Raw genomic sequence first — 14,575 nt, forward strand, 5'->3', positions numbered from 1 at the left:
CCTTTAGTCGCAAAAGCTGATGTCCTTTTCCTTGGAACACGGGCATTTCCACTCGAGCCTATAGCGTGGATTAGATTTTATTCTGCCGGGAAATTCTGTAAAACACAACGATGCCCTTGTTTATACATTGGGCAAATTTAGAAAAATTAAATAGGAATTAGCCCATCTTTCCGCCATGTGCCCTTTGAGTGTGTGCATTACCTTCATTCACCCAGTAGAACGTGGAGACTGAGATGAAGGCCAAGGGCAAGTCCCCGAGGGGCGTCAAGCAGCCTCCAGGCCGGGGGAGGGACCAGTGAGGAAAACACAGGGGAGGATGGGGTCACAGTTGTCAAACCAAGGGAGGGTTTTGTTGTTGTCATTTGTTGTTTTTCCCAGAAGGAGGAGATGCTGTCACGAGGTGAGCATAGACGTGGGGGTCTGATTCCCCCATCTGTGCAACCTTGCGCGGGTCACTTAGTCCAAATCAGCCCAGTTTCCTCGCGAGGGAACAGGGACCCAACAGTGCCCATCATCCCAGAGGCTGGTTGAGAGACTCCGTGAACCGCCCAGAACAAGGGGGTCTCCCTGAGGTTTCCTCCTCCTGGGGAGGACATTTTCACAGCCTCAGATAAGCAGGGGTGACATGACCCAGCTCACCAAACTGACACCTCACTCTTTGTTCACAGCCCATCTCCATAATTAGAACATGAGTTTCAGGAGGACACAGACAAGAATGTCAGGAGGGAAAAGACAGTGCCCTATTCATAGGTAATTGGCACTTGATAAATGTGTATTGAACAAGTGGCTGAAAATGGGAAAGAATGAATAGTTAAGGGCTATTGCCGCTGAGTGGCAGAGTTTTGTTCACACATTGGACACACGCACTTGGAAATCAAAGGATATCCTTATTTGCTTGGCAATTATGTAAATGTTTGTCCTTTCCCCAGAAGGGTTCTGGGAAGCAGGTTGAAAAGGGCAATAGAAACAATACCACAGCTGTATTCCGAGGACAGGTATGGGCAGGTGTTAGAAAAAGAGCTACAGGAAGAGATCAGGCATTCAAAAGAAGGAAAAGGGCAAGGCTCGGTGTGGCAACACCACCATTTTTTTCAACCCAGAAATATTTGGAGAAGGATTTCCAACTTTGTGCTTTTAAAGCCAATTGTCATTAGTGAACACAGACGTAAGACCACACAAGTGGGTGTGACCGCGGTTTACGCTGAGTCACGGTACCCACGTCCCCACCTGCCCGCCCACGGTGCCCTCCAGGTTAGAATCACAAGGAAACGTGGCAGGTTCTCTTCTTTGCAAAGGGGCCTGGAGGCCGGGCGGTCTTCTGCCTGTTATTTGGAGCTTAATTTCCCTTGTGAAAGAGGCACATAGGCCAAGAGTGCCTACAATGTGCCTATTTGAAAAAAAATCTTGAGCATGCCAAGTTGCATGGGATGCAGGCATCAAAAGTTACGTGAACAAGATTAGAAGCCAGATACACCTGAGCGGGTGAGAAGCGTGGATCGTGGAGGGATTTGGCAGCGCTGGGGAGGGCCAGCCCATGGTCTTAGACTTGGAGCTGGGAACCTCTGAGCCGAGCCGGCCTGTCTTCCTGTTCCAGAGGGAACAGGAGTTCTCCTAGTCCACCTACAGTCCCGCCCTCATGTCCAAGCCTCATCAGCAGACAGTACAGACCACCTCCCATCACTAGCCCTTTCTCCGAGGCCTCCGTAGGGAGTGGCATTTGCTGGAGAATGATTTGCCTAATTGCTGGCGATGTCACTTTCTTGAAACCTACTTTGATGGCCAAGGATCTCCGCAAACCATGCCCCGTCACACAAACGTCTTGTCAAGTGTGTATCAGTGCCTGATGTGCCTCCACCACTAAGTTCAAACTCAGACTCTTAAAATAGGGATGATTAAATCCAACTGAATCTGCCTGCTTTTTTTTTCAATTGCCTTGAAAGTTCACTCTCAATTTTTGTCTGGGCGCCTCAGAAGAAACGTAATCTACTAGTTATTAGATCATTGAAATGCCACCTTATACGAGAGGAGCTGCTTAGGGGTTTAAGCACCCCTTGAAAGGAAGCACGGAACTTTCTGAGAATAAATTAAAACATATATCTTTTCTCTTCCATAAAGATAAAATGCAAATGAAGAAAATCCGATTCAAACTAATTTAGGAGAAAAAGTAAGTTACTGGCTCTTGTAATGGAAAACAGGGATGGAGCTGGCTTCAGGGACGGCTGGATTCAGGATTCAGATGCCCCAGGCTCCCCTCTCCCCACTCCTCTCTGCTTCCCTCTATATCTGGACTCTGCTCTCTCCACATGCAGAGTGGGTCCCTAGCTCTACTAGAAAATCCTGGAAATGGACCTTGGCCACCTAAGGTCAGGTGGCCAAGCCAGTTGCTGGCCACCTGACCAGCTGCTGCAACCGTGGAGACGATTGCGTGAGAAGATGCATCATGACACAGATGGGAAGAACTTCCTCGAGAGAAGAAAGTGCTGGGCAGACAGAGCAACAGTTGTCTCTTATTAATCTTGTCTCTTTACTCTGTATTTGATGCTTTGATTTCCGGGATGGACTGCCCCTCCCAGGGTCAGCCAATGCCTAGAGATAGTAAAAGCTCACCTGCTGGGGAGTCTTTCATATGCAAACCAGCCAAAACAGAGCTCCCTGGCCAACCACCTCCTATAAGCGGCTCTCGCACTCAGGCCACGACCCCTCTGCCCCAATCGCTCAGGTCCAGGGACCAGACAACCAGGGTCTGCTTGGTCTGCATGGTCTCTGCTGGGCTCTCACAAGGCCACGGCCGCAGACAGGCTGCCCTGGGTGAGGAACCCTCCCCGTTCTTGTCACGTGCGTCCAGGGCAGCGGGCCTGGTCGCGGCACGAGGGTCACTCAGATGGTCACTCTCTCCAGCGCGGCCAGGTAGCACGCTAGGTGCTGGAGACAGTCCCAGAAGAAAGCCTCTCCTTTTCCACTGTGTTAGAACCTGTGACAGCTGAGAGGGACCCTTGGCAGCCACACGTTCATGATACAAAGCGGGGCCCCAGGGCCGGGCAGGTGGTCAATTATTCACTTTCCCTTGGGGGAAAGGAGATACAGTGGCTCTTTTTCAACCCCATGGAATTTTCCAGCTTCCAGTGTGGCTTTTGTAAGGTGTTAATTATTGGTTAGGGTCTTAGGAGAGGTCAGCAGATCCGAGGTTGGAAGCAAGGAGTCGCATGACGGAGGGGAGGGCGGGGGACCGCGGCCACACTCCAGCCGGAAGACTGCGGGCTCACCCTCAGCTCAGCCCCCAACACAGTCTGTAAATTCAGGTCCAAGAGCCTCCCGAAGCTTCGCCTTCCCACCAGTAAAATTGGGGTGATACCTCCCCACCTCACAGCCCAGCCGAGGGGATCAAATGAGACACTGGGGCTTCCCTGGTGGCGCAGTGGTTGAGAATCTGCCTGCCAATGCAGGGGACACGGGTTCAAGCCCTGGTCTGGGAAGATCCTACATGCCACGGAGCAACTAAGCCTGTGCACCACAATTACTGAGCCTGCGCGTCTGGAGCCTGTGCTCCGCAACAAGAGAGGCCGCGATAGTGAGAGGCCCGCGCACCGCGATGAAGAGTGGTCCCCGCTTGCCGCAACTAGAGAAAGCCCTCGCACAGAAACGAAGACCCAACACAGCCATAAATAAATAAAAAAATAAATAAATAATTTTTAAAAAAATGAGACACTGGCTGTGAAGATTTTTGGCGAATATGAGGTAACCAGTATTATGGCTGTTCATTGTGTGTCATCATTAATGTTGCCGGTTCTCAGTCTTGCCCCAAGCCTGCCACTGAGAATCATTTCCCCTGTGTCCCAGTGGGCAGCTTTAGCAGCTCTCTTTCGGGACGGGAATGGAGAGCATTACAAACTTGAGGCTAAAGGCCGCGACCAGACTTGCCTCGTCACCCCACGAGCCACGGAGGGAAGGAGGAGAAACCTCCTGGACTAAGTCCTGGCGTGGGTAGAGACAACGGGGACCTGTGTGTCGGCAGGTTTCACTCCAGCACGTCCCCAGGCCCGTCCCGAGTCCCCATGTGCCCCTTCACTACGTATTTACTCCATCAGGGCCTGTGGGCTCCGTCCTTCTTAGGGAAGGATATTTTAGCCACTTGTAAGTTAGGGCCGCACGGAGACATAACCGAGGCCTAATGTGAACCACGTGCCTCATGATCCTAACCTGGCCTGATCTTTTCTTTTGACGGCTCTGCTCCAGATCCTTCTGAAACATAATGTTAAGAGTGTGACAAAGCAGAGGCTCACTCCCTTAGCTTGGCTGACACCTGGCCGGTCACTCATGGAGCAAGGCCTACGACGCTCGCTGCTCCATGTGAAACCCAGGGTGGCAGGACATCCCCTCCCAGAGGTGTGGCTGGGCCCACGCAGCCCCGCAGAGCTCGGGGATCTGCAGGTGCTCCATGTGAAACCCAGGGTGGCAGGATATCCCCTCCCCAGAGGTGTGGCTGGGCCCACGCAGCCCCGCAGAGCTCGGGGATCTGCTGGTAGGCGATAAAGAGGATTCCCAGGATTGCCAAGGGCATCCTTCCCACAGGCAGGGATTTTATCTCCTCTTTCCTAATACCGCAGGCCACCACAGGGTCTGGAGTTTTCTGTTTCCACTAAGCAGTTAATTAAATGGGTTGGCCAAGCACACACTCTACATCTCAAAATCCCGTTGCCTGCTGTGTTCTCCATTAGGTGTTTATTGATGTCCCATTAGTGAAACATGCGCTTTTGGGAGCGTGAACCTGGGTGAAGATGGGAATTTAAAACCACGTATAAATGGTCGTGTCGGTGACGTGGGGAAGGAACCTTGGCCCAGGAAGATGTGCCAAAATGGAGCTGGATGCTTTCAAGTCAGACAATCACCTGAATACAAGAGTCCTTAATACTGCATCTCAAAGGAAGCTTACAGATCCAAAGGAATAAGTGTGACTAAAACCTAAATATTGTACAAAGGAATAAGTGTGACTAAAACCTAAATATTGTAAGATCTATTCCTTCTGTTTTTGGAGTTATATTTAACATGTTGAGCAGTTTCTTAAGGGAAATCAGATATGAGATCCAGTATTTTTATTGCTGTGACTTGTAAATCTGTACTCTTAGAGCCTCTTCCTATTTACACCCGACAGAAAATAGCTCTTTGCCTAGAAACTACCGAGGCTGCAAAGCTGGAGTCTGGGCAGCTAGCCGGCTCAGGACCTCCAGGACGTGGCTCCCAGCTGGGAGACCATCCATTTCCTCACCCGTCGTATGGGGTAACCAGAGCCAATCAACAGAGCTCATGTGAGAATTAACGAATGTGTCTGTAACGCACGTTAGAAATTCAGAGCCCTTTACTAACGTTGGTTGTTAGGAATAAATGGCTGGGCTGGGGGCAGGGGATGGGGAGGGACTGCTTGGCGGGCAGGGGGTCCATCACTCCTTCTTCTTAATTCACAACAAATGATTAGTCTGGCAGAAGGTGAGAAGTGACATTTCTTTAATTTTTCAGTATGGGCACATTGAGGATAGCTTTATCCCCTCACACACCAGCTGTGGGGTCTGCACACAGGGCAGGTCGCTCTATGGACCCCCCAGGCATCCTCACGTGCCTGGCACCTGGCTGGGACCCAGGGGACGCTGCACGGAAGCGTGTCCCCAAGTTTCTTCTCTATCAGCATAAACCCAATTGTCTGCTGTGGCCAGTCCCTTAAGACTTGCCAAGAAACAGTTGCAAAGCATGAGGCATATTGAGCTTATCCCTTGGTAGAGAAAATCAGTTCAGTGCTTGTTGGAGAAACCTCATCCTGTATAAGACCAGGTGGGTGAGCGTTTCGGTCCCTGTCTTTTCTGGTCTTTATTTTTCTCCATCAACACACATGCACGGAGGCATCCCTGTGTGCCTCTAGCTGTCATTCCCTTTCTAGGTCTTGAGCCCAAGTTTGGAGGGAAGGAGGGAGGGAGTGGAGAACTTTGCTTTAGATAAAGAAAGAGCCCCGCCATCCTCCTGGGGCCTTACTCTCCCTGCCTCAGTGCAGGCTGCGTGGATGTGTGCGTCCGATTAGTTTGTAGGGCAGGAGACCAAGAGGGCACCCGCTGCTATTCGAGATCTAAAAACATACGTGAATCTCCAATAATATATGCAGATCTTGCAGAGGTCTAAAACGGATGTGATGTTTGGGGTTTTAAATAAATTTATATATTAAGAATATGCTGTTTAACCCTTAGCCGGTATGGTGATTGAGTGACAGAATTCAGAATGGTTATGCCCTCTGTTGGAAACCTGAATGTCGAAGGTGGATCCAGGCAGCTCTTCCTGGAGAAGCGTCCCAGACGGAGGTCAAAACACGTCTCCTTGGTTGCACCCATGACCACAATCCAATAATGCAAAAGCCAACTTGTGAGATGTGTGCAGAGGTATTATACTCACATTTTAACCAAGGGACCGAGGTCGTTAAGTATTTAGACGTCAACCCTCCCTACTACTATCTTGTTCTTGCGATGGTTGTGACATTGACCGTGCGTCTCATTCATTGTCAACATTTACTAAGGGTCCATTAGGTGCTAAGCACACTGTGCTAAAGATGAAGTTTTCAAAGCCCATGCTTGTGAAGGGCTGGCAGCGTTTCACAGAGACAGACACATAAACATACGAGGCTGGGGGCGAGTGGGGAGATACAGCAAGAGTAAGCTGTGGCCTCTAGTCTGTGGGTGTCTCCACCAGCCCCCGGGCCCTTCTCCCGGTCCAGGTGAAGACCTCACATCAATAAATACCTAAACCAAGTTCAAATCACGGCGATACAGCTCAGCTGGTATTCCCAGCTTTCACTCACCCACACACACCCAAAATGCACATTTGATACAAACTCTCATTTACACATTATTCCTCACTTGGAGGCTGTACAATTTTTGATAGTTCTTGCTGCCAACTTAGATTTCCAGTAATTATTTTAATTTGTTACCCTGAGTCTCCAGATCTTCATCCATTTCCTCGGCAAAGATCACACTGCCCCCCGACATTTCCCCCTCTGCCCCTGTCCGGTGAGGGGACTGCTCTGAGACACGCGGATTTGCAAGTTTCCCAGGTAACGATTTGGGGGCTTTGAACACGGAGTCGTAGGAAGTTCACAAGAACCATCCCACCTTGAGCCCTTTTCAATCCTTTTCAATGGCGAGTGTCAGCATTCCTACCGAGTCACACTCTTCTTAAGACCCCCCGACTCCCAAAGACATCCCACCTCACCTCTCACACCTTTTTCACCAAACCTGCATCCTCCGAAGAGTCTTAGGCAAACTTCCCTTTTCTCTAGACTCAGTACCTTGATGCAGACCTGAGATCACAAATATGCTTAATTCTTTTTCAGAGAGTCTCCTACCTGGACCTGGCCTCCAAAAGGACTTTAGCCACTGATTCAGTTAGAATGCACCCAGTTGCCACCAAGACAAACTCATCTATCGGTGGCCTAAAGCATGAGGACATTTATTGCTTATTAACAATTCCCGAAGCGGCTGGCCCCAGGCTTCATTCACTGACCCCACGATAACACTGAAGACCCAGGGTCAATCCTCCTGCCTTGACAACCTCAGGGTGCAGGGGCTGTTCGGCCTTGATCACAGCATCAGTGTAGGAGCTCTAAGCAAGGGGTCTTCCCCCTCCTTTTCCATCTCAGAGACAGACTTGCTGCCCACAGCTCCTTCCCTGCCCAGCACACGTCCACTCATGCCCCCAACCCCGGAGCAAGCGCCACAACTGATGTAGAAAAATCAGGATTGGTCCCTGGGGGAGGGCACATTGCTAACCCCTCCCCCTGAAAATCGGGATTCTATCGGCAAACTAGAGGGGGGAGTGGCAGCTGGGAGGCAACCAATATACTTACCACCGTTGCTTTCTCAACAAGTTATCTAAGAACAGACATAAATCTAATATTGGACCTGGGCTTCATTTCCACTGTTTGTCACAGCATCTCTGCGGAAGAGAAGAACAGGTTCGTAGGTGCTGCCAGCCCCAGCGCTCTCCTGGGGCATCCTCCAGCCTATGGCACTGATTCTGGTCAGTGTGGATCTATGCTCAACCAACTATCTTCATTTTTCAGCATCCCTTGCAGCCAGCATGCAGAATTCTGGCCAGTTGGAATCCTGCTGGGGATTTCTGGGATATTCTTGCTTTCCGGATATAAGCGTTTCTCTTTATTCCTTGCCATTTACTTAGTCTAATTCCTGCCTGGAGTTGACGTGAGGCTAGAGGTGAACCATAAGGGTGAAAGACACACGCAAAAGATGACACAGAAGAGAGACAGAAAGAGCCTAGGACAATTAGGACAGCGTGAAGCACTGACCAGCCTGGACCGCTGTCTTTGGTATTCTTGTTAATTGTCAGAAATAAATCCCTATTTGGCTAAGCCACTGCTGTCGGGTTTCCATTACAAGAAGTCAAACATAATCTATATTAACTTCATCTAAGTCATTGATTTAAAGAACGGTAAACTGAGCACTAGAGACCAGCTCTCTTTAGACAGGCATCACCTGTACATTTGCAATCTTTGGGTACTAGGTTCACTAACCATATTATCATCCATCTCTCCAAACTCCAGTGTCCACAAAGATGTAATGAGAAGCTCTGTCTTCTAGAAATCCAAATGTATATACCCACATCACTCCCCTCATCTGTCAGTTTCCTAACGTTATTCATGTGGGTTGGAGGTTTGTCTGGTCTTCCTTGTTCTCGAGTGAGCCCGGGTTGGCTGCCGTGGTCTCCAGTTCTCTCTCTGAGCTTTCACAGACCGCTGATCTGATTGTGTCAGCACTTTCCCTTCGAGGCACATCAAGCCCGTGGCCTGTAACTGTGGCAGCTGCATCCTTCCTCATCATCCACTGCTCCCATTTCCGTTCTTGTTCTACACACAACGCAGATGCCTCCTTCTCAGCTTGCTGGGGGGTGGCACGTTCTAGGACCGGACCTCCTGACCCTCCCCACGGACCTCACGGATCGTGGCGCTCTCTCACATCCATCCTTGGAATATGCCCTTCCTCCATCTGCTTTGTTCATTTTCTCTAATAACCTGGAATAATTTTAGATTTACAGAAAAGTTGCAACTGTAGTACATCGAATTTCAACGTACCCCTCCACCCGGTTTCCCCTGATGCTAGCATCTTATATAACCATGGCACATTTATTAAAACAAAGAAATTAACATTGGTATATTACTACTAAACTACACCAGTTTTCCCACTAACGTTCTTCTTCTGTCCCAGGATCCAGTCCAGGACCCCACGTTGCACTTCATTTAATCTCAGATATCAAAGACCCTTTAACAATTTTTGCTTCCTCATCACAATTATTTGATTTGGACCAGAGGGATCACTCTGTCTTCCTCATAACTAATTTTGTTTAATTTGCAGGCAGTTGAGTTTTTTCCTGAAATGCCATTGAATGAGGTCCAGAAGTCAATCTGTTAGGGCCAGGTGCCTACCTCTGTGGTGACTGAAGAGGCCCTTGTTAGCTCAGAATTTGTGCTACGATGGTCAGCTTATCAGAGTTTCTTTTTAGCAATCGTTCACCAACTATTCCTCCCTGTTGGCTAAAAGCTGGTCTTGAATGGGCATCCCCTCAGTGAGTCCTAATCTTCTAATAAATTGTCCTAAGATGATTTGCTCAGAGCAGAAACTTGGAAGGATGCAGAGATGCCTACTGGCAGCCCAGCCTCCTTGTGTGCCGGGGGAGAGGGGACAGGTGCGTGTTCTGAGGGGTCTCAAGAGAGTGGCAGCTATTCAGACACAGCATGTTCATCCCTGGGCTGCAGGCTGATTGTCACTGGAAGAAAAGTCTTCAGCCTCATAAAGTTAATAAACCTTTAGCTAGGTTAAAAGGTAAACAAAGTGGTGATGAGCACGGCTGGGAGTCCGATCCGGTCAGAAGCCTGCCGGGCCTCCCGCCAGGACAGGTGACAAGTCCGTGACTGGATGGAACAGTCCACCTGCACGATGGTTTCAGCAGAAACAGAGCAAGTTAGTGCAAAAGTTAGTGCAAAATAGAAAGAGTGCAGTTATTAGACGATAACTTTAATGTTAGTTAGGGAGTCCCTGGTCCCTTCATATGACATTTCTTTTTAATTACTTAATGTTACTAATGTACAAATTGTTGAACATTTGTTTAAGTATTTTTCTCTATTTAATGCTATCTCTATACATCAAGACAGCTGGAATTCTGAACTGGCTAGAACTCATCTCAAAAATACAAATAGTCTTGAATTGAAGTGAACTGAATTGAATTTCTAGTGCAACAAAATCTAAGCTTCTTGGTGGTGACTTTTAAAGGCCTACTTAAGAGTTACCACAGAACACTAACGACAATTTTTTTAAGTGAGAGTAAATGTCACTTGGTGACCGGAAGTGGCCACAGTCCCAATATCAGAGAACAAAGCCTGAATAGTGGACAATTTACCAAGTGACTAAGACGTGTGTGTTGAAGACTTGCACCATTAAAGTTCTACGCATTGTTTCTAGTCCTGTTAAATCAGCCCATAACCATCGACAGTTGGTTCAGCAGGCAGATTTGCTTGAAAATAAAAGATTCTGGGGTTTCCCTGGTGGCACAGTGGTTGAGAATCTGCCTGCCAATGCAGGGAACACGGGTTCGAGCCCTGGTCTGGGAAGATCCCACATGCCGCGGAGCAACCGGGCCTGTGAGCCACAACTACTGAGCCTGCGCGTCTGGAGCCTGTGCTCCGCAACAAGAGAGGCCACGATAGTGAGAGGCCCGTGCACCGCGATGAAGAGTGGCCCCTGCTTGCCGCAACTAGAGAAAGCCCTCGCACAGAAACGAAGGCCCAACACAGCTATAAATAAATAAATAAATAAATAAATAAATAAATAAATAAATTTATATTAAAAATAAAATAAAAGATTCTGATGTAAAAATGTCAGAAAAATTTCAGGATCTTATCCTAGGATTTAGGTCCACCTAAAGCCATGTGGATTTGCATCTTCCTTTTTATTTTAAATTAATTTTTATTGTGTATGTATAACTGATTTGCATCTTCTTTTGAAAAACAGGATCCAGGACCTGATGGAATTCAATGAGGCTCAGGGGCGTGAGGCCAGGAGAAGGTTCTGTCTTGCCATATCACCCAAACAAACAAAGCGACGGCTCCCGGCACCCGCGTAGCACTTTGGGCATTCGACATGAGCCTCAAGCCATGACTAATATCTTCTGAAGATGGTGGGACAGCCCTCTCCTTCAGCAGCGACCCTGGAATGTTACCATCTATGAAAGTGAAGAGTGTTTTCCTAGACACAGACATTTCAGGTGGCTGGTACCTCCAAGGAGCCTTCAATTACCTGTGATCTCAGCCTCTAAGACCTTCACACCCAGAGTTTGGGCACTAATCTTAGAGATAAGGTGAGTAATCATACAATAAGGATGAAAATAATAATGAGGGGAAACAATATAATGAGGGGCATAACATTAACTTTTTAGCTATCGTGTCAAAATGGATATAGTTACTCACTTGAAAAGCACAAAAAGATTGAGATTTTTTTGAATTAATTTTTATTGGAGTATAGTTGCTTTACAATCTTGTGTTAGTTTCTGCTGTACAGCAAAGTGGATCAGTCACACATGTACATATATCCCCTCTTTTTTAGAGTTCCTTCCCATTTAGGTTACCACACAGCACTGAGTAGAGTTCCCTGTGCTCTACAGTAGGTTCTCATTAGTTATCTTTTTTATACATAGAAATGTATATATGTCAGTCCCAAGGATTGAGATATTATTGGGATATTGAATCATTGCTGGCAAGGCTATTTAAGCAGTATTAAGACGTTCCTGCAAAGGAGGAGACATTTGGCCAGGACTTAAGTTCTCCCTTGGAATGTGGTTCAAGGACAATAAGAACAAATTCCCTTTATTTTCACAGCAAAAATGATGCAGAAAATTGGCCCCAGGTGGGTGAATGGGATGAATGCACAGTTTGGCAGGTGGGGTCCAAAATCTACAATTGAGAAATATTCAGATTCAAGCATCCAGAGTGGTTTTTTATGGTAAGCCTGCAGGGTTTGCTCATTAGTGTTCGCCAAATTATAATATTTAATATTTATCAAGCACTGATTATATGCTAGGGGCTGGCTATACACTTTACATGAATCTCACTCTATTCTCATAACAACCCTATGAGTTCGGGTTTGCTACCCTATTTTGCAGATGGAGGAACTAAGATTGGGGAGTTATCTTGTCCAAGGTCATATGATTATAGGTCTGAGCCAAGATCCAACAAACGAGTGAGGATGGGTGGGTGCTCTGATTCCAGCCAATCCCAGGTCATTTAGAAGCAAAGACACACCTAATAACCAAGTGTATAATATAAACTTTGGCTTGGGAAGAGCTTTCACATATATTTTCTTGTTTAATCAAGCAGCCCTGTGCGTTATGTATTTGTATTCAGTAAATTTTTTTGGTTTCAACAAAAACCTGTTCCAACTAACTGATGCACAAGAAGGATGTTTGGAAAGAACATTGGTGCAGCTCGTGGAATCCAAGAACTGGAAACTCAGGCCTTGGGAAGCGAGAGAACCAGCTGCCCAAACCCCAGTAGTGGGGGATCAGGGAAATGGCTCCGAGCACAGCCCCGTTCCAATGGTCTTCCCTGTCTGAGTCACTGAACAGTTTCAAGTTCCTGGGAGAGACCACAGGATGGGCTCAGCCTGTGCCAGAGATACTGCAGGTTAGTCGGCCATGGCCAGAGGGGCAGGACCACAGAGCACAGATGGGACACCAGGGCCACCTCCAGGATCAGGACCTTCCGGAGCAGAGACGGCCCGCGTATGCTTTACAGCCTAAGTATCTTCACTCCCTGGACTTTTTTGGCAGAAAATAAAGGGACATTCCATCCCCAAAGCCTCCACCTCCTAGAGGCTGCTTGCAGCTTGCTAATGTTTTTTCTCTCCCCAAGCTTACATCCATCTGAGTTTTAATAAGTTCTTCAGCACTAAGTGCTGGGCTTTACAGATAAAGAAATAAAGCTCAGGGAGGCTGATTGCCCCAGGGATGCCCCTCATTAGTCCAGAGCTGGGACTTGTATCCATGTCTCGAGACCACAGCCCTGGGCCGCCTGCGCTGGAGCGCTGAGTGATGTCCAGGACACCAACCTTACGTCCGTGAGATGATCCACCCCATACGGGCAGTATCGTCAGAACAGAGAACAACGAACAAAGCTTTCAGCCTTAAGCCACAGAATGAGCCGCCAATCGGAGCACTTCTGGCAAGACGCCAGGCTTGCAGCAAATGCTCAGCAAATATTTGTGTAATGCGGGCATGGCTTCAGGAGTGACTGAGGGAATTTATCAAGGAAGCAATGAGGAGGAAGTTGTCTGGGGACAGGAGACATTCTTGGTGTGCGGTCACCTTCCTCCCCCACTTAGGTTTCCTGGGGGAGATTGGAAAGACTGGACGTGACCCTTCCTCTGGGTCGCACTCACCGTGAGCGTGAAACCAAAGACTCGGCCCACATCACAGGCATTTTCAAGAAGGGTTTCCTCTCTGCCTGAACCCTGCCTGTGGCCTGATGGGTTTACCGTGAGGCTGAAGCCTCAAGCCCCCGACTCACGCTGGCCCCTTCCAAGGCCCTGGGAAGGGCTCCAGCAGGGTGTTCAGAAACTCACATGTTCCTGTGAAATTTGCCAAGTACGGTATTTTATTTTTTTTCAGACTTAGAATGCCTTTATTAGATATTAAGATGATAAAATTATAAACTCAACCTAAGACAAAACTTACAGTAAAAATAAACTGCTTAAGGTATGTCAAGCATATCAATAAACAAAAAGAAAGAAAAGAAAAGAAATCTGTATGTTTAACTTCTCCAAGGACGTTATGGTAACTGCCATCAGTTAAGGCCGCTGCCTCTTTCCATCCCAATTGCCCCCCCCCCACCTGCTCCTGTGGGGCGGGCTGGATCCTGCAGCATTGGTGGGAGTCTCTGAGGGAAGCTAAGTTGGGATACATTTAGTTCGGACTTAGCATAATACATGAGCAAGGCCGGCAGCCACTTCTGTGTATGGTTAAGATGTTGCTAGCTGCCCAAATGCAGAGTAATGGCTTCCGGAAAGAAATACAGAGTATCCAATTTAGAGCAAGATTTTAAAAGATTTGAACACTAACATATAAACAGTTACCTTGAAAAGCCTAGGTGATCATCTAGATGTTAGCAATGACTAATACTTTCTCAAGGCCTTTGCGATCCCACCTCACCCTGCCCTGGAGAGACCTTCCAAGTCACTTGCTCTGGCTTTCCCGGAAGGAACGTGCTTCTCTTCCTTTCCTTCCTCCTTTATTGCTCTTTCCAACCCCCATGTGGCCTCTTTGAGGTGGTGGGACTTTCTTTTTATAGCTTTATGTTTATTCTCTTTACAGTGTGCCGCTTATTAGCCATAAAAAAGAATGAACTCATGCCATTTGCAGCAACACGGATGGACCTAGAGATGATCAGACTGAGGGAAGTAAGTTAGACAAAGACAAGTATCATATGATGTCGCTTATATGTGGAATCTAAGAAAAAGGGTACAAATGAACCTATTTGCAAAAC

This window comes from Balaenoptera physalus, assembly GCF_965194825.1.
Source record: "Balaenoptera physalus genome assembly, chromosome: 11".
NCBI lineage: Eukaryota > Metazoa > Chordata > Mammalia > Artiodactyla > Balaenopteridae > Balaenoptera > Balaenoptera physalus.